The following is a 19491-nucleotide window of genomic DNA, read 5'->3' on the forward strand; positions in this document are numbered from 1 at the left end:
GGATAATGTAAGGAATGAGAGAATGAGGGTGGCCAATCAAAGCTGAGGTATTGGGGTTGTTGAAGCCTTTAAGTGAAGGCTTTTGTGAAAAGCCAAGTCTTAAGCTTTTTCTTAAAGGTTTGCAGACAAGGTTCTAGTCAAAGGTCCGTGGGGAGGGAGTTCCAGTATGTGGGATCGGCGGTCGATAATGTAGAGATTACTTACCTAATAATCTCGTTTTCCTTAGTGTATGCAGATGGACTCAAAACAAGTGGGTATAGTGTGCTCGTGCTAGCAGTTGGAGACGGATCTGACGTCAGCACGGGTACACCAAGCCTTCCCTGAACCACCAGACAATTACTAGTTGGCCTTCTCTCCTACCCGGTCTGGCACTCTGTTTCACGAAAAAAATGGATTCTGAGACTTTCAGGTTAAAGCACAGTTTTTAAGTTTTTTAACTCGTACACTCTATGGTAACAATACTTTTATTACCAGCCTTTCTTCTTTCCAGCTTGTTGTAAGCTTCCAAGTTCTCTCCCCCTGTTGATTGTAACTTTGACTTATTCCTACCTATTGTTATCTTTCGTTTACTTGAATTTGTTTACTCTAGTTTTTTCCCTTTGTTAAACTGTAAACCGATCCGATATGGTTATTTACTATGAAGGTCGGTATAAAAAACTGTTAAATAAATAAAAATAAATAAATATACCCCCACAGGAAGTGCCGCAAATCAGTAATCTTCCTTGCAAAAGCTGTAGCTGACCGATCAATTAAATGAACAGGATTACCCTGACCGATTGATAGTAGCTGGAGACCGCCAGTGATCATAACCGGAAAGCGTCGACACCCGGCAGGGTGGATGGCCTACCGTGAGTCGGTGAATCCCCATGTATGCCGGCAGCCGGGCGGGATACTGAGTCCATCTGCATACACTAAGGAAAACGAGATTATCAGGTAAGTAATCTCTACATTTCCTAGTGTGTAGCAGATGGACTCAAAACAAATGGGATGTACAAAAGCTACTCCCGGACTGGGCGGGAGGCTGCCCGAGGACCATTTAGGATTGCCCTCGCAAATGCTGTGTCCTCCCTGGCCTGGACGTCCAGACGGTAGAATCTGGAGAAGGTATGGAGGAAGGACCACGTCGCCGCTTTACATATCTCTGCAAGCGACAGCAGCTTAGCTTCTGCCCATGAGGCCGATTGTGCTCTGGTAGAATGAGCCTTGACCTGTAGAGGCGGTGGTTTTCCCGCCTCTATGTAGGCTGCCTTGATAACTTCTTTAATCCAGCGGGCGATGGTTGGCTGTGAGGCCGCTTCCCCTTGCTTCTTCCCGCTGTGTAGGACGAACAGGTGGTCCGTCTTTCGTACTGCTTCAGACATTTCCAGGTATCTGGACAGCAGTCTGCCGATGTCGAGATGGCATAGCATTCGACCTTCCTCAGACTTCTTCAAACCTTCCGTGGTAGGCAAGGATATGGTTTGGTTGAGGTGAAAGTGTGAGACCACCTTGGGTAAAAAGGATGGCACTGTATTTACTGGTTGACAAGGCCATACTTTCTTGTATCTCCAAACCCGATATAAGCCCAGTAGCTTGGTCAGATCACGCCGCGGTCCTGATGGATATCAGTATACCCCATTACGCCAAGGGAGCGAGATTTTGGCGCCTATATGATTCACTATTGTCAGATGAGGATTTCACTAAATCCTTGATTCAACAGACTCAGGAATTTTTCAATATCAATGCCACCGGGGAGGTGAACCCGCCTGTAGTCTGGGACTCGTTTAAGGCTTACATTAGGGGCCTATTAATCTCCAGGGCTTCTTTCCTCAAGAAAAGGGACACCCAGAGAGTATGTGAGCTGCGCCAACGATTAAACCAACTTACCCATGTCCATCAAATCTCTGGGGCCAAGAGACTCTGGCGACAGATATTAATGACTAGAGAGGAGCTCTCAAGGCTGGGGGCTGAGTCTCTGGCGCACTTTGAACGTAGTTAAGCAGGCCTATTTTGAAGGGGGAAATAAGGCAGGTCGGACTCTAGCCCGTAAGCTTAAACAAATCACATATCAGAATACTATTTCCAAGATAAAAAATGGAAAGGGGGAGTTACTCACCACCAATACTGATATTTGTGGCAGATTCCTGGAATTTTATGGTAAATTATATGCTTCGGATGGTAATATTAGTAACTCTGATATAGACTCCTACTTGGCTGGGGTACACCTACCCACCTTATCACCTGAAGCACAAGCTCGGTTGGATGAAGAGATATCGACTGTTGAAATCCTCCATGCAATTAAGACATTAAAGAATGGAAAATCACCGGGCCCTGATGGGCTTACGGCTAAGTTTTACAAGTCATTTGCCCCCTATATTGTAGCTCACCTCCAAAAAGTCTATAATTATCTGAGAGATGGAGGATCCCTGGCCCACAATTCTAATCTAGCAGGGATTACCATATTGCTGAAACCTGGCAGGGACCCCGCCGCATGCGGTTCATATAGACCCATATCATTAATAAATCTTGATCTGAAGATCTTAGTGAAAATAATCGCAGCTCGAATGAATTGCTTTATCACGACATTGGTACATCAAGATCAGGCGGGCTTTATGCCAGGGCGCTCGGCGGGTGACAATCTACGTAAATTGATCGACTTAATGTGGTGGGCTCATCAACACCGGCAGGAGACCATATTTCTCTCTATAGACGCGGAAAAAGCGTTTGATATGGTCCACTGGCCTTATCTATTCTGGGTTCTGCAAAAGATGGGGTTTGGCCCGCGTTTCCGCGCCTGGATAAACGGTCTTTATAGCAACCCCAGGGCATGCCTAAAAATTAATGGGGGCTATTCTGATACCTTCCAAGTGGAAAGAGGGACGAGGCAGGGATGCCCCTTATCACCATTGCTATTTGCCCTATTCCTCGAGCCCCTGGCCATTGTCATCAGAGATAATGCCAAGATAACCGGCTTTACGTTTGCCCAACAGGCCTTCAAAATAACGTTGTTCGCAGATGATATTATGTTCACACTGACCAATCCGCATGACTCCCTTATGGCTATTGAGGACGAAATCAGACGTTTCAGTCATGTCTCGGGTTTCAAAGTGAACTGGGACAAATCTGAAATTCTAAATATCACATGTAGCCCCACCACCGTTCAGGCGACACAACCATTCCACCCATTTCGATGGGCAAAACAAACAATAAAATACTTGGGGGTTCATATTGCGTCACATCCCAGGGATTTATATAGACTCAATTATGTTCCTCTAATTAAGAAATTAATGCTGGATATGGACAAGTGGGGTAGTCTCCCAATATCATGGTTGGGGCGTGTGGCCATAACAAAGTTGAATATTCTCCCGCGGCTACTATATTTATTTCAATCCCTGCCAGTCCCGATCCCGACGGAGCTCTTAAAGCAATGGCAGAGTAAATTAATGAGGTTTTTGTGGAAAAGGAGGCCGCCTAGGGTAGCTCGCAGGGTGTTATACCAAACTAAGATGGAAGGTGGTCTTGGTGTACCGAACCTTAGCTGGTATTATGTGGCAGCACAACTGCGCCCTCTGATACTCTGGCACCAGTCCTGTGCTCCTAAACATTGGGCGATAATAGAACAATCACAAACCCCCTTGATGCCTCTGGCCGCCTTGGCGTGGCAGGACCCCAAGTCCTGGCGGCCCACATGTTACCTACCACCAGACACACGTTAAACCTCTGGAAAAGATGGAAGTTTAAACTAGTGGGTGACAAATCCTGTTACCATCTTACCCACTTGTTTTGTACTACTAAGTTCCAGCCAGGAATCCCACAATCAGCCTTCCCCCTGTGGAAAGCTAACAACCTTAATAAGTTCGAGGATGTATGGGGTGGGGAGGACATTATACCCTTTGCATTGTTTAGAGACAAGTATAATATGCCTTCTACTGAGTACCTGGCATATTCACAGCTCCGTCACTTTTGCCATGGGGAGCGGGGTTAAGGTATGTTTAACGAAGGGAAAGTCGTTGTTTGAAGGTTACTGCTCTGTTCCCAGCCAATATAAAGGTCTTATTGCAAAAGTATATAAACTATTGAATGCAAAACTCCTTGACGATACCACACATATACGGGCATGGAAGAAGGACATACCCAGAGAATATATGGACTCTGATTGGGAGGCCCTTTTTGGCTCCCTGAGTAAAGCCTCTGTATCATCGGCTCTGGTAGAAAACGGATATAAACAATTGTACCGATGGTATCTCACGCCTGAGCGAATGGCCAAAATTTCACCGACTCTTTCTACTCTATGTTGGAGAGGGTGTGCATCCGTCGGAACCTATATTCATATGTGGTGGTCCGGGGATTGCATACTGCCGTTGTGGAGGCAGGTTGAAGACCATTTAACTAAGATATTGCATACACCGCTCCGACTACAACCTGACACAGCACTTCTGAATGTACCAGATAGTGTACACCAACCTGCTCATCGTGCATTGGTGGTACAGACCTGTATTGCAGTGAGGCTGGAAATAGCAAAGGAATGGAAGGCACGCCGAGGTCCGACCTTGGCAGCGGTATTGGCAAGACTTGATCATGTATGTACCCTGAGTAGATTAACCGCAGCAAAACATCATACCATTCAACGTTTCCAGAAAACTTGGCAACCCCACCTGACATGGCTCACTCACCAGAAGTTATGATTGTTCACTCTTCAATATACACCACTCCAACACGCAGTTCTGCTGACATGCTTGCAACGATCTCGACTCGCAAGGATACGCTTACGGATCAGTCCCACCATGACTCTCTTTTTTGGGCTTATGTAGCCGAGAAGGGACATTTAATGTTTTTCGCTATTAGTTTGACATATCTGATGGGGACAGGAGTGACTCTTGCTCTCTAGCCGAACATCCAATTTAGGGGAGGGGGGGGAATCATAAAGAGTATCAAAATTGTTTAAACAGTTTGTCTTTGTACCTGAATTCTTGTTAATAAAACTTTAAATGGGAAAAAAAAAAAAAAAGGATGGCACTGTGCGAAGATGGATAGCCTCTGGAGTGATTCTGAGAAATGGATCACGACAGGATAGTGCTTGTAGCTCTGAGATGCGGCGTGCGGAACACACAGCCAGCAAGAACACCATCTTCAAGGTTAACAAATGGAGGGACAGGCCTCGAAGGGGCCTGAAGGCTGATCCCGCCAAAAATTCCAATACTAGGTTGAGATTCCACAAGGGCACTGGCCACTTCAGTGGCGGGCGAATGTGTTTGACTCCTTTCAGGAAACGTGAGACGTCTGGGTGTTTGGCAATGGTGTTGCCGTCACTCCTGGGACCGTAGCAAGACAGCGCTGCTAACTGAACCTTGATGGAGCTGAGGGACAGACCCTTCTGAAGTCCATCTTGTAGGAAGTCCAAAATGATAGGAATCTTAGCGGCATGCGAGTTGGTGCCATGAGAGTCGCACCAGGCTTCAAAATCTCTCCAGATCCTGATATATGTTAGGGAGTTGGAGAACTTGCGTGCTCGGAGGAGTGTATCTATAACCAGCTCCGAGTATCCCCTTTTCTTCAGTCGAGCCCTCTCAATGGCCAGACCGTAAGAGAGAATTGAGCCGGATCCTCGTGGAGGATGGGACCTTGCCGCAGCAGGTCCCTGTAGGGAGGCAGAGGTAGAGGATTCCCTGCCAGTAGTCTTCTCATGTCTGCGTACCAGGGTCTTCTTGGCCAGTCCGGGACCACTAGAAGAACTAGGCCTCTGTGTCGCTGAATCCTGTGTACAATGGCGCCCAGCAGGGGCCATGGAGGAAAGGCGTATAGCATGATCCCCTGAGGCCACGGCTGAACCAGGGCATCGATCCCCTGAGCCTGAGGATCCCGCCTGCGGCTGAAATATCTGGGTACTTGAGCGTTTGACCTGTCCGCTAAGAGGTCCATGGCTGGCGTCCCCCATTGATCCACAATTATCTGAAAGGCTGTGGGTGACAGCTGCCACTCCCCCAGGTTTAGGCTTTCTCTGCTGAGGAAGTCTGCCGTCGTGTTGTCCTTCCCGGCAATGTGAACGGCGGAGATGTCCTGGAGATTTGCTTCTGCCCAAATCATCAGGGGAGCTATTTCCAGGGATACCTGTTGGCTTCTGGTTCCGCCCTGACGATTGATGTATGCCACCGTGGTGGCATTGTCTGACATCACACTGACCGTTCTGTCGCGAAGTCTGTGGGCAAATCGCAGGCACGCTAGCCTGACTGCCCATGCCTCTAGTCGGTTGATGTTCCACCTCGACTCTTCTCTGGTCCACCGCCCTTGGGCGGTGAGTTCCTCGCAGTGTGCTCCCCATCCGTTCAGGCTGGCATCTGTGGTGAGCAGAATCCAGGTTGGGGAGGACATTCTTGACCCCCGGCTCATGTGGCCGGGCTGCAACCACCACCGTAGCTGATACCGCACTCTGGCCGGTAGAGGTAGGCGTACGGTGTAGTTCTGTGATCGTGGGCTCCATCGAGATATGAGACTATTGCAACGCGCCCTTCTATGAGCCCGCACCCAAGGCACCACTTCCAGAGTGGATGCCATGAGGCCGAGGACCTGAAGGTAATCTCGAGCTGTGGGCCGGCTGGCGCTCAGCAGGGCCTGCAGATGACTCTGGAGTTTTGATTTTCTCTTGGAGGTCAGGCTGACCTTGGCTTCTCGGGTGTCGAATTGGACCCCTAGGTATTCCAGAGCCTGGGACGGCTGTAGGGAGCTCTTGTTTAAGTTGACTACCCATCCGAGGCTCTCCAGAAGAGCTATAACTCTGTTGGTTGCCCAGTGGCTCTCCTCCGGTGACTTTGCCCTGATCAGCCCATCGTCCAGGTAGGGATGGACGAGAATTCCTTCCTTCCTCAGTGCCGCCGCCACTACTACTATTACCTTGGTAAAGATCCGCGGCGCGGTGGCTAACCCAAAGGGCAAAGCTCGGAACTGGAAGTGCTGATTCAGGACTTTGAAGCGTAAATAGTGCTGGTGATCCCGATGGATTGGGATATGCAGGTAGGCTTCAGACAGATCTAGGGAAGTGAGAAACTCCCCTGGCTGTACCGAATTCTTGACCGACCGTAGAGTTTCCATGCGAAAGCTGGGGACCCGTAGGTGTCGGTTGACTGACTTGAGGTCCAGGACGGGCCTGAAAGTGCCCTCCTTCTTGGGTACAATGAAATAAATGGAATAATGCCCAGAATTTACCTCTCCCGCAGGTACTGGGATTATGGCTTTTAGGGCCAGGAGCCTCTGTAAGGTCACTTCTAGTGCCGCTGCCTTGAGCGGTGAACAAGGAGATTCCACAAACTTGTTCGGCGGAAGCCAAAAGAAATCCAGGTAATATCCCTCTCAGATGATGGCGAGGACCCACTGGTCCGAAGTAATCTCGACCCACCTGCGGTAGAAGAGGGTTAGCCTGCCCCCTATGGCTGCTACCCCCGGATGGGTCGGCTGATTGTCATTGTGGGTTGCGGCCGGGGCAGGAACCCGAGCTGGTTCTCTTCTTGTTATGCTTAGTCCGAAAGGACTGGTTCCTGGCCTGGGAACGAGGTGCTCGATAGCGAGTCCTGTAAGAGTTGAAGCGCTGTGAAGTTCTACCTCTAGATGGTCTAGAAAAAGAACGCTGGCTCCTCCTCGCCCTGTCTTCTGGTAGACGGGGTAATGGGGAGGCACCCCATTTAGTAGCCCAGCTCTCGAGAGCGCTGCCAAACAGTAAGGAACCCTTAAAGGGCATTCTTGTGAGTCGTGTCTTGGAGGACGAGTCGGCCGCCCAATGACGTAGCCAAAGCTGCCTCCTGGCTGCCACTGAAGAGGAGACTCCCCTGGCTGCCGTACGAACGAGGTCAGAGGCTGCGTCAGTGAGAAATGCGAGAGCTGATTCCATGTCTGCTCCCTGGGTGTTCTCGCCTGTGATAAACAGGAGCACGTCATCACGGTGCAGCAGGTCGCGATTTGTAGGGACATGGCTGCTACCTCAAAGGCTTGTTTCAGGATGGTGTCCATGAGTCGGTCATGCGAATCCTTGAGGGCCGCTCCCCCCTCAACCGGAATGGTGGTGTGCTTCACTATTGCGTTAACTATGGCGTCTACCCTAGGGCACGCAAACAGCTCCTTGGATGCCGGATGCAGAGGGTACATGCCTGCCAAGGCCCGACCCCCTTTAAATGAGGCCTCCGGTGCCTTCCATTCCAGATCGATTAGCTGCTGTGCTGCCTGTAGGAGGGGAAAATGGTGAGCCGGTTGGCGCAGGCCCTCTAACAGGGGGTTCACTTTAGGGCCCCCTGGGGCATCCTGGCCCGGAATGGTCAGCTCCGATAGGCATTGCGAGACCAGGCCTGAAAGATCCTCTTTCTGAAAGAAGCGCCTCAAAGTCCGATATGGCTCTATCTCAGAGGGAAGTTCACCCTCCTCGGGGGGGCTCCTCACTATCCTGGGAGCAATCCAAATCCCCATAATCGGGGCTGTCGGTAGGCGAGTGGCCGCGCCTAGGTCTCGAGGGGCCAGGTACCGGATCCACCAGAACAGAAAGATCCATTCGAGGAGCAGACTGCATCTGGACAAAGGCGTGAATCCCCTTGAATAATTCCACCCAGGAAAGCGAAGCTGGATCTGGCCGTATGGGCACCAGGTCTCTCGGGTTCCCTGGTTGCTCGCCGTGGCCCGCTAAGTCCGGTGTGCTCCCTGAGGAACCGCTGGGCTGGGGCCGGTCCTGTCCCAGAACTCTCATGGCCTCCTCACATTGGGCACATAGTGAGTCTGCTCCCTCGCTCTGTGTAGCTCTGAGGGAGCATGCTGAGCAGAGGCTTAGAGCTTTCATGCAAGATTCTGGAAGTGCCGGCCCTGCGGCCGCATGGGCTTTCTTATGCTCCATTCGCCTGAAATCCGGTGTCGCCCAATAAGTGCACCTAACAAGAGCGCTTAACCGCATGCGCCTATCCACGGGCGGCTTATAAACGTGCGCCTATACATGGGCGGCTTATAAACGTGCGCCTATCGCGTGCGCTAACAACGTGCGCCTATCGTGTGCGCTAACAACGTGCGCCTATCGCGTGCACTTAGGTTAGTAACTAGCGCTCAGCGGCGAAGTTGAGTAGGCAGGCAAAACGGCGACCTCCCTGGCGTGCTGCCTCGTAGGCAGGCCCAGTGACTCCACACTTCCTCGGAGACCAAGTAAAGATATACGCCTTACCTTGTCTTCGGTGCTTCCCGGTTGCAACCCGGGCGGTCTCCGGCTGCGGGGGAAGAGTACCTTCAACCGCTGCGCATAAGGAAGTGCGCCCGCTGCCTCTAGGCCGCGCCCGAACTCGTCTCGCTCGGGGGGCCAAGCCGCGCCCAAGCCCTTCTCACTCGGGGGCCAAGTCTACGCCGGGACCGAGGCTGCCTCTAGGCCACGCCCGAACTAGTCTCGCTCGGGGGCCAAGCCGCGCCCGAGCCCTGCTCACTCGGGGGCTAGGTCTCTGCCGCGAACCGGCCACCGGACCGAGGCTCTTGCTTCCGAGGGACCACGGAAGTCAGCTCGGGAAACTCAACTGGGTGAGGGCCTCACCATAGGAGTGCGGGGCTTGTCTTCAATAGGTTTCTTCTAGGAATTTAGTCGTTAGAATTTGGAAACACGCTCAGCGAGCGTGAGGTAACTCCAAACTGCTTTGGAGACGGAAATTACTGATTTGCGGCACTTCCTGTGGGGGTATATGTACCCGTGCTGACGTCAGATCCGTCTCCAACTGCTAGCACGAGCACACTATACCCATTTGTTTTGAGTCCATCTGCTACACGCTAGGAAATACGCGTTTCTTGAGCAATGACTTGGCTGGGGGTGCATAAAGGGTGCCTAAATAACTGGTTCTGATCGGTCTGGATGATGAGTGATGATGAAGGGGGCAGTTTAGTTCTAGCGAGGTTTGGGAGTGAATAGTCTTGTGGGTCATGGTTAGAACTTTGTACAGAATTCTAGATTTAATGGGGAGCCAATGTAGGTTCTTCAGGATTGGTGTGATGTGTTCTCCTCTGCTGGAATTGGTTAAGATCCTGGCAGCGGAGTTCTGTAACATTTGTAGTGGTTTGGTGGTGATAGCTTGAAGGCCGATTAGCAGGGAGTTGCAGTAATCTATTTTTGAGAATAAAATTGCTTGGAGAACTGTTCGAAAGTCCTGAGAATGGAGGAGATGTTTCAGCTTTTTTAATATATGAAGTTTATTAAAACATTCTTTTGTTGTATTATTGACAAATTTTTTTAGGTTCAGCCTGTTGTCTATAATTACGCCGAGGTCTCTTATGTGTGTGGAGGAGGTCATTTGGGGTGTGATGAGGTTGATGACCACCTGAGCATTGTCGTCCTGAGTGATAAACATAAGTACAGTTTTTGAAGTATTGAGTACTAAGTTAAGGCTGGTGAGGAGGGTGTTTTTGGACTGTAAACAACTATTCCAGAAATTGAGGGTATTGGAGATTGATTCTGTGACTGGTATCAGAATCTGGACGTCATCGGCGTAGATGAAGTGCATAACCTTTAGACTTGTGAGAAGCTGACATAGGGGGAGAAGATAAATGTTAAATAGGGTGGGGGAGAGAGAGGATCCTTGAGGGACTCCGAGTGTGGACTTGATCGGATGAGAATCTTTATTGCTTATTCTAACCTTGAAGCTCATATTGTCAAGGAATGACTTGAACCAGTCAAGGGCTGTTCCTGAAATACCTGTGTCTGAGAGCAGATTGATGAGGATAGAGTGCTTCACCGTGTCAAATGCTACATATATATCGAGAAGTGCCAAAAAGTAGGGGGTCTTTTTTTCAAGGCCTGTGAGGATGCTGTCTGTCAGCGAGATTAGAAGGGATTCCGTATTGAGAGATTTGCGGAATCCAAATTGGGCAGGTGTTAGAATCTTGTGTTCCTCTAGGTATTCCAAGAGTTGTTTAACTATTTTCTCCATGAGTTTGGCGACAAACGGAAGGTTAGCGATGGGGCGAAAATTGGCTGGGTCCACTGGGTTCAGGTTGGGTTTCTTGAGTAGTGGTTTGAGGGTGGCTAGTTTCAGCGAGTCCGGTACTAATCCTTGAGCTAGCGAGCAATTGATGATCTCTGCTAGTGGCTTAGCGATGGTGTTTGGGATGGTGAGCAGTAGTTTAGATGGAATGGAGTCCATCAGATGCATGGAGAGTTTCATCTTTTTGAGAATCGATTCAATTTCGAGCGAGATGGTGGGTTCGAAGGATTCTAGGTTTACTTTCTGGCCAAAGGAGGGAGTGTAGTGTGACGAAGGTTCTGTATTTGAGGCTGCCAGTGGGGCTATTAGATTGTGGATTTTATTTTTGAAAAATTGTGCTAGTTCTGAGCACCTAGATTGGGCTTGATCGTCGGGGATGACTGAAGAAGTGGGTTTCGTGAGCTCTGAGACATAGGAGAACAATGCTTTGGCTTCAAAGGAGAAATTATGAATTTTGTGGGCATAGAAATCTCTTTTTGTGCGAAGGATGATTTTTCTGTAGCTGTGCATGAAGGTTTTATACTCAGTTAATGTAGCATTGGAGGGTCTCTTTCGCCATGCGTGTTCTTTGTGTCTCAGTTCTAGTTTGAGATTTTTTAATTCTTGTGTGAACCAAGGATTTTTGTTTTTAATGGAAGGATCTAGTTCTTTTGTTTTTACTGGGCATATTTTTTCTGCAACCTTGTTTGTGATATTGTGCCACGAGGTGAAGGCTGCCTCTGCATCAGAAAGATCAAGGTTAGCAAGTTCCGTTGATGGGAGCCGAGGTCGTCCATGGAGCAGGAGTTCCTGTAGTGGATTGTGGTTTTGGAGACGGGTGTAGCTGGGTTGTCCTTGATATAGAGAGCAGTTTTGATCATTCGGTGGTCTGACCATGGGATGGGGGAGCAATGAGGCGGGAAAGTTTGGGTGAGGCCTGAATTTATGAATATGAGGTCCAAGGTATGCCCAGCTTTGTGCGTGGGACTATTAATGATTTGTGTGAAGCCCATAGCCTTGAAGTGGGGGTCACGTCGATGTGGAGGTTGAAGTCTCCCATGATGATGGCTGGGGTGTCGTTTTTGATGCGTTTGGCAATAAGCTCAATGAGCGGAGAAGGGTCCGACTCTAGGAGGCCAGGTGGAGCGTAAAGTAAACAGATTTGGAGCTGTTTAGAGTTGAATAGAGCGAATTCAAGTCTGGAAGTATGTTTTGTGTTCTGTAGGGTTAGTCTTAGCTCTTTTTTAGCTGCTAAGCAAAGTCCCCCACCTCTTTTTTTAAGTCTAGGAATTGAAAAGATATCAGAGTTGAAGGGGTAGTTGATTGATTAGAGCTATGTCTGTGGGTTTCAATCAGGTTTCTGTGATAGCACAGATGTCCGGTTGTGAGTCCAGGAGATAGTCATTGACTATATGTGTTTTTTTTGTAAGGGATTGGGCTTGAAGAGAGTTAATGAAAAAATGGAAAGTCCAAGGAATTGAGTGAAGGGGGAGGTCATTATGGGCATCAATTACTTATGCTGAGGAAAGGAAGGGTAGGTGCGTTTTTTGTGGTTATTATAGATGTTTTTGATGGTAGGGATAGGGTAAAAGAGCATGTTTGAAGCACAAATGAAATATTAAAGTTAAGAGCGAGTTGAGGATGAATGGAGGAGGCCTCAGGAGGCGAGAGCTGCTGGCTGTATAGGTTGAGGCATTTGGTGGCCGCACGAAGGGGCGCACAAAGGGGCCTGCCCCTTTGTTGCGCTCCTTCGGCGCACAGCGCCGCAAAAGAGCACCCTAATTTAAATGGCCGCGTGGGCCCGCCTCCTAGGCGTCAAGGGTACGCGGCTCCGGAGTCAGAATTGTGGCTCGGGGAAGCAGGGAGGGTCGAGGGGCGGTGCAGAGCGTCTGCGCAGTCTTACTTTTCTTTTCCTTTTGGTTGGTCGGGTTGGTGGTTTTTTGGGTTCCTTGGGTTTTCTTGGTGATTCCTTTTATAGTTATTCACTTCCTCTCACTTGCGCAATCCTCTCTCCTTCCGGGCTTCTTAGCTCCTTCACTTCCGGTGGAGGAGCAGGGTGGCCCTGGAATGGTTCTTCGGTGCTGGCTGAGGCGTTAGTCGGTGATCGGTGCGCAGGTCAGTGGTCAGCGCACAGAAAGGACTGGCCGCAGAAGAGCGCCATAATTTAAATGGCCGCGTGGGCCCGCCTCCTAGGCGTCAAGGGTACGCGGCTCCGGAGTCAGAATTGTGGCTCGGGGCCACAGGGAGGGTCGGGGGGGCGGCGCAGAGAGTCGGCGCAGTCTTACTTTTCTTTTCCTTTTGGTTGGTCGGGTTGGTGGTTTTTTGGGTTCCTTGGGTTTTCTTGGTGATTCCTTTTATAGTTATTCACTTCCTCTCACTTGCGCGATCCTCTCTCCTTCCGGGCTTCTTAGCTCCTTCACTTCCAGTGGAAGAGCAGGGTGGCCCCAGGATGGTTCTTCGGGGCAGGTCGGTGGTTGGCGCGCAGGTCGGTGGTCAGCGCACAGAAAAGATCAAGACTCCATTCAGGAAGATAGTATTGATTCCTTTTTAAACACTGAACTTTCCCCCAATCAATGGTATTACCTGGATAAAAATATTTCTGAAATTGAAGTGGCACCTGCAATGAAATCCCCCAACCCGGGTGACTTCCCCTGTTTGAACAGATTCTCAGTAATATTTTTACTAGAAATTCGAGCCAATTTTAACACCTTTGCTAACATGAATGTTCAACTCTCTGGGAACAGAGGCATCACTTCCACCATTTGCTAATGTGGCCGGTATTACCATATTGGCTAAGCCAGGCCGAGACCCCGCGAATTGTTGGCCATATAGACCCATTTCTTTAATTAATTTAGACTTAAAAATTCTGGCAAAAATCTTGGCCAACACACTAAATGGGCTAATAGCACAAATTATCCATAGCGACCAAGCAGGATTCATAACGGGACACACGACAGCAGATAATGTCCACAAAATAATTAACATACTATGGTGGTTGAAAAAAAGAAAGATCCCATCCTTATTTTTAACAGTAGATGCTGAAAAAGCATTCAACCTTTTATACTGGCCATATTTGTTCAAAACGCTCCATAAATTTAATTTTGGGAGCAATTATTTTTACAATGGCTGACCCAACTCTATTCGAAAGCTTGCATAAAGGTGAACGGAGGGTACACGGATAACTTTGAAGTCCAAACAGGGACCAGACAAGGATGCCCTCTGTCTCCCCTTTTATTTGGGATATTTCTTGAACACTTTGCCAGTAGTATAAGGGCGAACGCTGATATTAAAGGGGTGGAGGTGGGAAAGTTTACATTAAAAATTTCCTTATTTGCTGACGACGTCTTATTTATTATTGAAACCGACGTGATTTGTAACTTGTTACAAGAATATCGGTATATAAGAGTCCTAAATAAATAAATTTACACTCACAGAACCTGTACAGTCCTTGGCAGGGATTGTAAAGGAAATCAAGAGGTTTAGCAGAGTATCAGGATTTTGTATCAATTGGATAAGTCTGAGATCCTAAATATTGCAGTCTCAAACGCAGATGAAAAGATACTACGTAGCAAATTCCCTTTCAAATGGGCCACAAACAAAATAAAATAACTGGGGGTCAACATAGGGATTGATAAGAACCTATTCCAGTTAAATTATATCCCTTTGTGGATGAAAATTTATTTATTTAAAGCTTTTTTATACCGAGGTTCAGGTAACAGAGTTACTAATCACTTCGGTTTACATTTCAACCATCAAACAAATGACATGAGATATGTCTTACAGTGAACAAGGAAGAAAATAACTTGGAAACAAAATAACATGGTAGAACAAGGAGTGACAAGGTGAGGGAAATGATCCAGGTGGCCTAAGCCAACTAGAATGAGGAAGGTTGACTGCGAGAAGGGTAGAAGGAAGGTGCAATTATAGCTATATAACATAAGTTAATGGGTACTTAAGGGGTTGCTCTGGGTAAGGGAGGTCCGAGGGAGGGATATGGAGGAATGGAATAGATATTGAATATTTTGGCTGGGGAGAATAGCAGCAGCTAAGATGAACATCTTACCAAAGCTCAGCTATCTTTTTCAGACTCTCCCAATTGACATACCTGCTAAAATGCTGAAAGAGTGGCAGGATAAAATAATGAGCTTCATCTGGCATGGAAAGAGACCTAGAGTTCCCAGGAGAGTATTGTTTTTACCTAAATCTAAGGGGGGTCTGGGAATCCCTAACATCAACTGGTGCTATGGGGCTGCTCGGCTTAAAGTAATAGTAGATTGGCACAGATAACAGCTGACCAAACCCTGGGTAGCCCTCTTGCAGGAATATAAGAACATGCCATACTGGTCAGACCAAGGGTCCATCAAGTCTAGCATCCCATTACCAACAGTGGCCAATCCAGGCCATAAGAACTTGGTTTTCCTCCCATATCATTTATTATATGGATACCTAACAAAGTGTGGAGAATATCCAGCGAACTGCCACCCTCGCTAGAGATACCATTTCAGGTATGGAATAAGTGGAGAACAGTTCTAGTGGGTTCCAGAGTATATCATTATAGCACTCCTTTAACCTGCAATATACATTTTACTCCTGGTATTTTGAATTCCACATTTAGAACATGGGGTAAACTTGTGGGGCCAGCAGGGTCTGCTGAGTTTTGGGAAATTGCAGGCGACTTTCAATATACCCAACAAAGATCTGTCTACCTATATGCAAATTAGACATTTTGCACAAAGTATAAATATAGGGACCTCATTGAGACAAGGGGTGTCATATTTCGAATCAATGTGTAGAAATGCAAATAAGTCCCTCAGAACTCTATCCAAAATATATACCATTCTCAAGGACCTGGATAATAAGCCAGCCTTCATCAAGGCATGGGAACTTGATTTAAGGATAGAACTGGCACATGAATAGCTAATATAAAGAATTTTTGCCAAGTACATATGTGGGCCCCTTACTCCAAGGGTCTGTATGGTACCACAGACTCCCATACGGTATGGGGTCACCTTACTTTAATTATAACATTTTTTAAGGTTTTTACTTTTATATTAAAACATTCTTACTTCTCAGTCTCAGTCAATTATTCCTTATCGCTTTAGCCACAATGTTCAAAGATACAAGAGGAAAAATAATACTCATCTGTTCCATCTGTGGTACCATACAGACCCTTGGGAGTAAGGGGCCCACATATGTACTCGGCAAAATTCTTTATATTAGTTAACATTGACTGGTGGCACTATTGTTTTGATTTTGTGGATACACATTAAGGTACACTGGAATACAGTGGTTTGTGGGTGAAAAGTTGTGATTGATAACATGAATAGCTAACATATACCAGGCAGTGGGCCAAGGGCTAATATCAGCGTTATTGAGAACAGATATAAATCACTTTATCGCTGGTATCTAACACCGGTCTGACTATACAGGATGGGATTAATTGGCTCCAAGGCTTGCTGGAAAGGGTGTAGAGCAGAAGGAACCTATCTACACATCTGGTGGAACTGTCCCTCAATGGAACTGTTTTTGAATAAGATTAATCGCTGGGTTGAGAGCATATTTAAGTGTTCGTTCATCCTATTATCTCAACATGTTTTGCTGTATTTCCCCATTTTACATGGCAACAAATATGAAGAGAAACTACCAAAAATAATTTGGGTTGCAGCTAGGATTGAAACTGCCAGGTTATGGCAGGATTCAAAGGTACCACAACTAAGTTCAGTCATAACGAGGATGGAGCAAATCTATACATTGAGTAAAATTACAGCTATCAAAGAAGGGAGGAAGTCTCACTGACAAATTATGGTCCAAATATAGCAGATGGAAGAGGAGGAAGGAGGGACTTACCTCACCTTAATGTATGCACGCACGACTTGCAAGCTCAATATGGGTAAATAACAGAGCAAACACCTGTGATTTATATAATTTACTTTATTTCGTTGTATTCTTATCTCTGGTATAAAAATGGAACAGCAGCATGGGAGAGAAGGGGGGGGTAACAAGGGATAAGGGTTAAGCCAATTTGAAAGGAAACAGTACATATTCAGCAAGATAATCGAGTGTCAGCAATATCTATTTGCTATAGTCTAATTTATCTTCTATCCTATGTAATACAATTTTAGTTTTACACCTTTGTAAAGTTAGGAGCTGATAAACATGTATGACAACTCATGTGCAAGGATTGCCATTCCTTCATTGTTTCTTCTTTATGATAAGTTGTAAAAATGGAAAATTCAATAAAGCTTTAATTGAAAAAAAGAATTCAAAAAGGCCCATGACAAGAACCGAGGCTCTCTGAGTCCTTGTGGACAATACCATGAAATCTTCGGCTCAGTGTGCGGTGGCAGTCACAAGGCAAATAGAATGTTAGCAATTATTTGGAAATGAATAGAGAACAAAACTGATAATATATCATAATGCCTTTGTATAGATCCAGTGTGACCACACCTTGAGTAGTGTGTGCACTTCTGGTTGCCCCATCTCAAAAAAGACAAAGCACACAGAGGTACAGAGAAAGGTGATGAAAATGATAAAGAGGATGGAAAAGCTCCCTTATGGAGAAAGGCTAAACAGATTAGAGCTCTTTAGCTTGGAAAAGATACAACTAAGAAGAGATATTACTAGATATGACTGACATTTATAAAATCACAAGTGGGGTGGAATGGGAAAATAGGGAAGGGTTATTTATCCTTTCAAACAGCGTTAGGACTAGGGGACACTTCATGAAACTAGCAACCAGCAGTTTTAAAACAAATCATAGGAAGTACAGTATTTTTTTCACTCAGCACACAATCAAGCTTGGAATCTGTTGCTGGAGGACATGGTCAAGGTAACTAACACAGTGGGTTCCAAAAAGGATTAGACAAGTTCCTGAAGGAAAAGTCCATAAACAGTTATTAGCCAAGTAGAAAGGCCAGCACTTATCCTTGGGAGTATGATACAAGAAACAGATCAACTATTGTGCATCTGACAGTACTTGTAACCCCAACTAACAGTAAGAGACAGAATGCTGGACCTTGGTCTGATTGATTATGGCATTTATCTTTTTATGATCCTTAGTAATGAGAAAGTGAAGGCAAAGCTGCAAATCATACAACCTCTGCAATACTGTACCAGGAAGGGAAAATGGGCAAACAAAATGGGGTATATGCTTATTACCTGTCACATTCTGTTTCTAGCTGCCCAATTCTTCCTCTCATTCTGTTACTCAGAAAGCCAACACACCTGAAGGAGTACAGAGAATGAAAGATTATCTAAAAAAAAGTTTGAGGAGTGGTCAACGGTTTGTCAGCTGGGATTCAATGTCAAGATGTGCAAATTCATGCATCTGGGGTGCAAAATTCCAAAGGAGAGACTGATGTGCATGGACTGGGAAAGAGACCTTGGGGCAATAGTACTGGATTATCTGAAAGCAGCAAAGCAATGTGCTAAGGTGGTGGCTAAGGCCATAAGAATGCTGCGTTCCATAAAGGAAGTGATATTGCCCCTGTACAGGTCATTGGTGAGGCCTCATCTGGAGTACTATATGTTCAGTTTTGAAAATCGTATCTTAAAAAGGATAGACAGGATGAAAGCAGTCCAAAGAAAGACAATCAAAATGGTGTGGGGTCTGCACCAAAAGCCATAAGATGAGACTGAAGGACTTAAATATGTATAGCCTGGAAGACAGAAGGGACAGAGGGTAAATGATACAAGCATTCAAAATACTTGAAGGGTATAAATGATGCATGGGAATTGAGCCTTTTCCAATGGAAGGAAAGCTGTAGATCTAGTGGTCCTAATATGAAGCTCCAAGGGAATAGACTCAGGAACAAAGCCAGGAAATATTTCTTCACAGAAAGGGTGATGGATGGATGGAATGCCCTCCCGGTCGAGGTAGTTAAGATACAAAATGTAAAGGAATTCAAAAGAGCTTGAACACAGAGGATCCCTAGTGGCTAAAGAATGAAAATTAAGATAAGGGGTAACCTGCACAGAGCAGCAGTTACTACACTAAACCGAATAAGTTAATTAAAAGAATAAATAAAGCTTGCTGGGCAGACTAGATGGATCATTCGAGTCATTTTCTGCCATCATTTTCTATGTTACTACAATGCATAAAAACCTCCAGTGTCCAGAAATGATCATTTTCCCAGTACCAGCACTTATACCCTAACTACACAGCACTGTTGCAACTTATATCTTGCTGTTATGTTTTTATTTGTTTGAATATGCTCATTTTATTATGTTTTTAAATTTTTATTTGCTTTATCATATTGCATTATAAAAGTGTCATTTAATGAGATTACTAGTGTAGTTAACTTGTGAGATAGAACAGTCTCAAAGCGAGATACATTGGAAAAGCAAATAAATTTGGACTGGTATATTGAACATATTATATTGCAAGGACACCTGATGCTTTCCCATTGAGCCCAATAATTAATACAACCTCCAAGTGCTGTTACCAATCTCCTTCCTTCCCCTCCTTCCTCCCAAGCGCTCTCTCTCCCTGTAATGCACACACATTCACCAATACTTTCACACATACATTTTACTGTGTTGGTAGGAAAGTGCT

The 19491-nt window shown here is 46.4% G+C and overlaps 1 protein-coding gene across 4 annotated transcripts in view; it reads right to left on the minus strand.

Moving 5' to 3' along the window:
* The window catches only part of N4BP2 (NEDD4 binding protein 2), a 501549-nt gene that overhangs the window by 328564 nt on the left and 153494 nt on the right, over window positions 1-19491 (minus strand). The window lies entirely within an intron of this gene.

Source organism: Rhinatrema bivittatum, chromosome 1 (genome assembly GCF_901001135.1).
Source record: "Rhinatrema bivittatum chromosome 1, aRhiBiv1.1, whole genome shotgun sequence".
In the NCBI taxonomy this organism is placed as follows: domain Eukaryota; kingdom Metazoa; phylum Chordata; class Amphibia; order Gymnophiona; family Rhinatrematidae; genus Rhinatrema; species Rhinatrema bivittatum.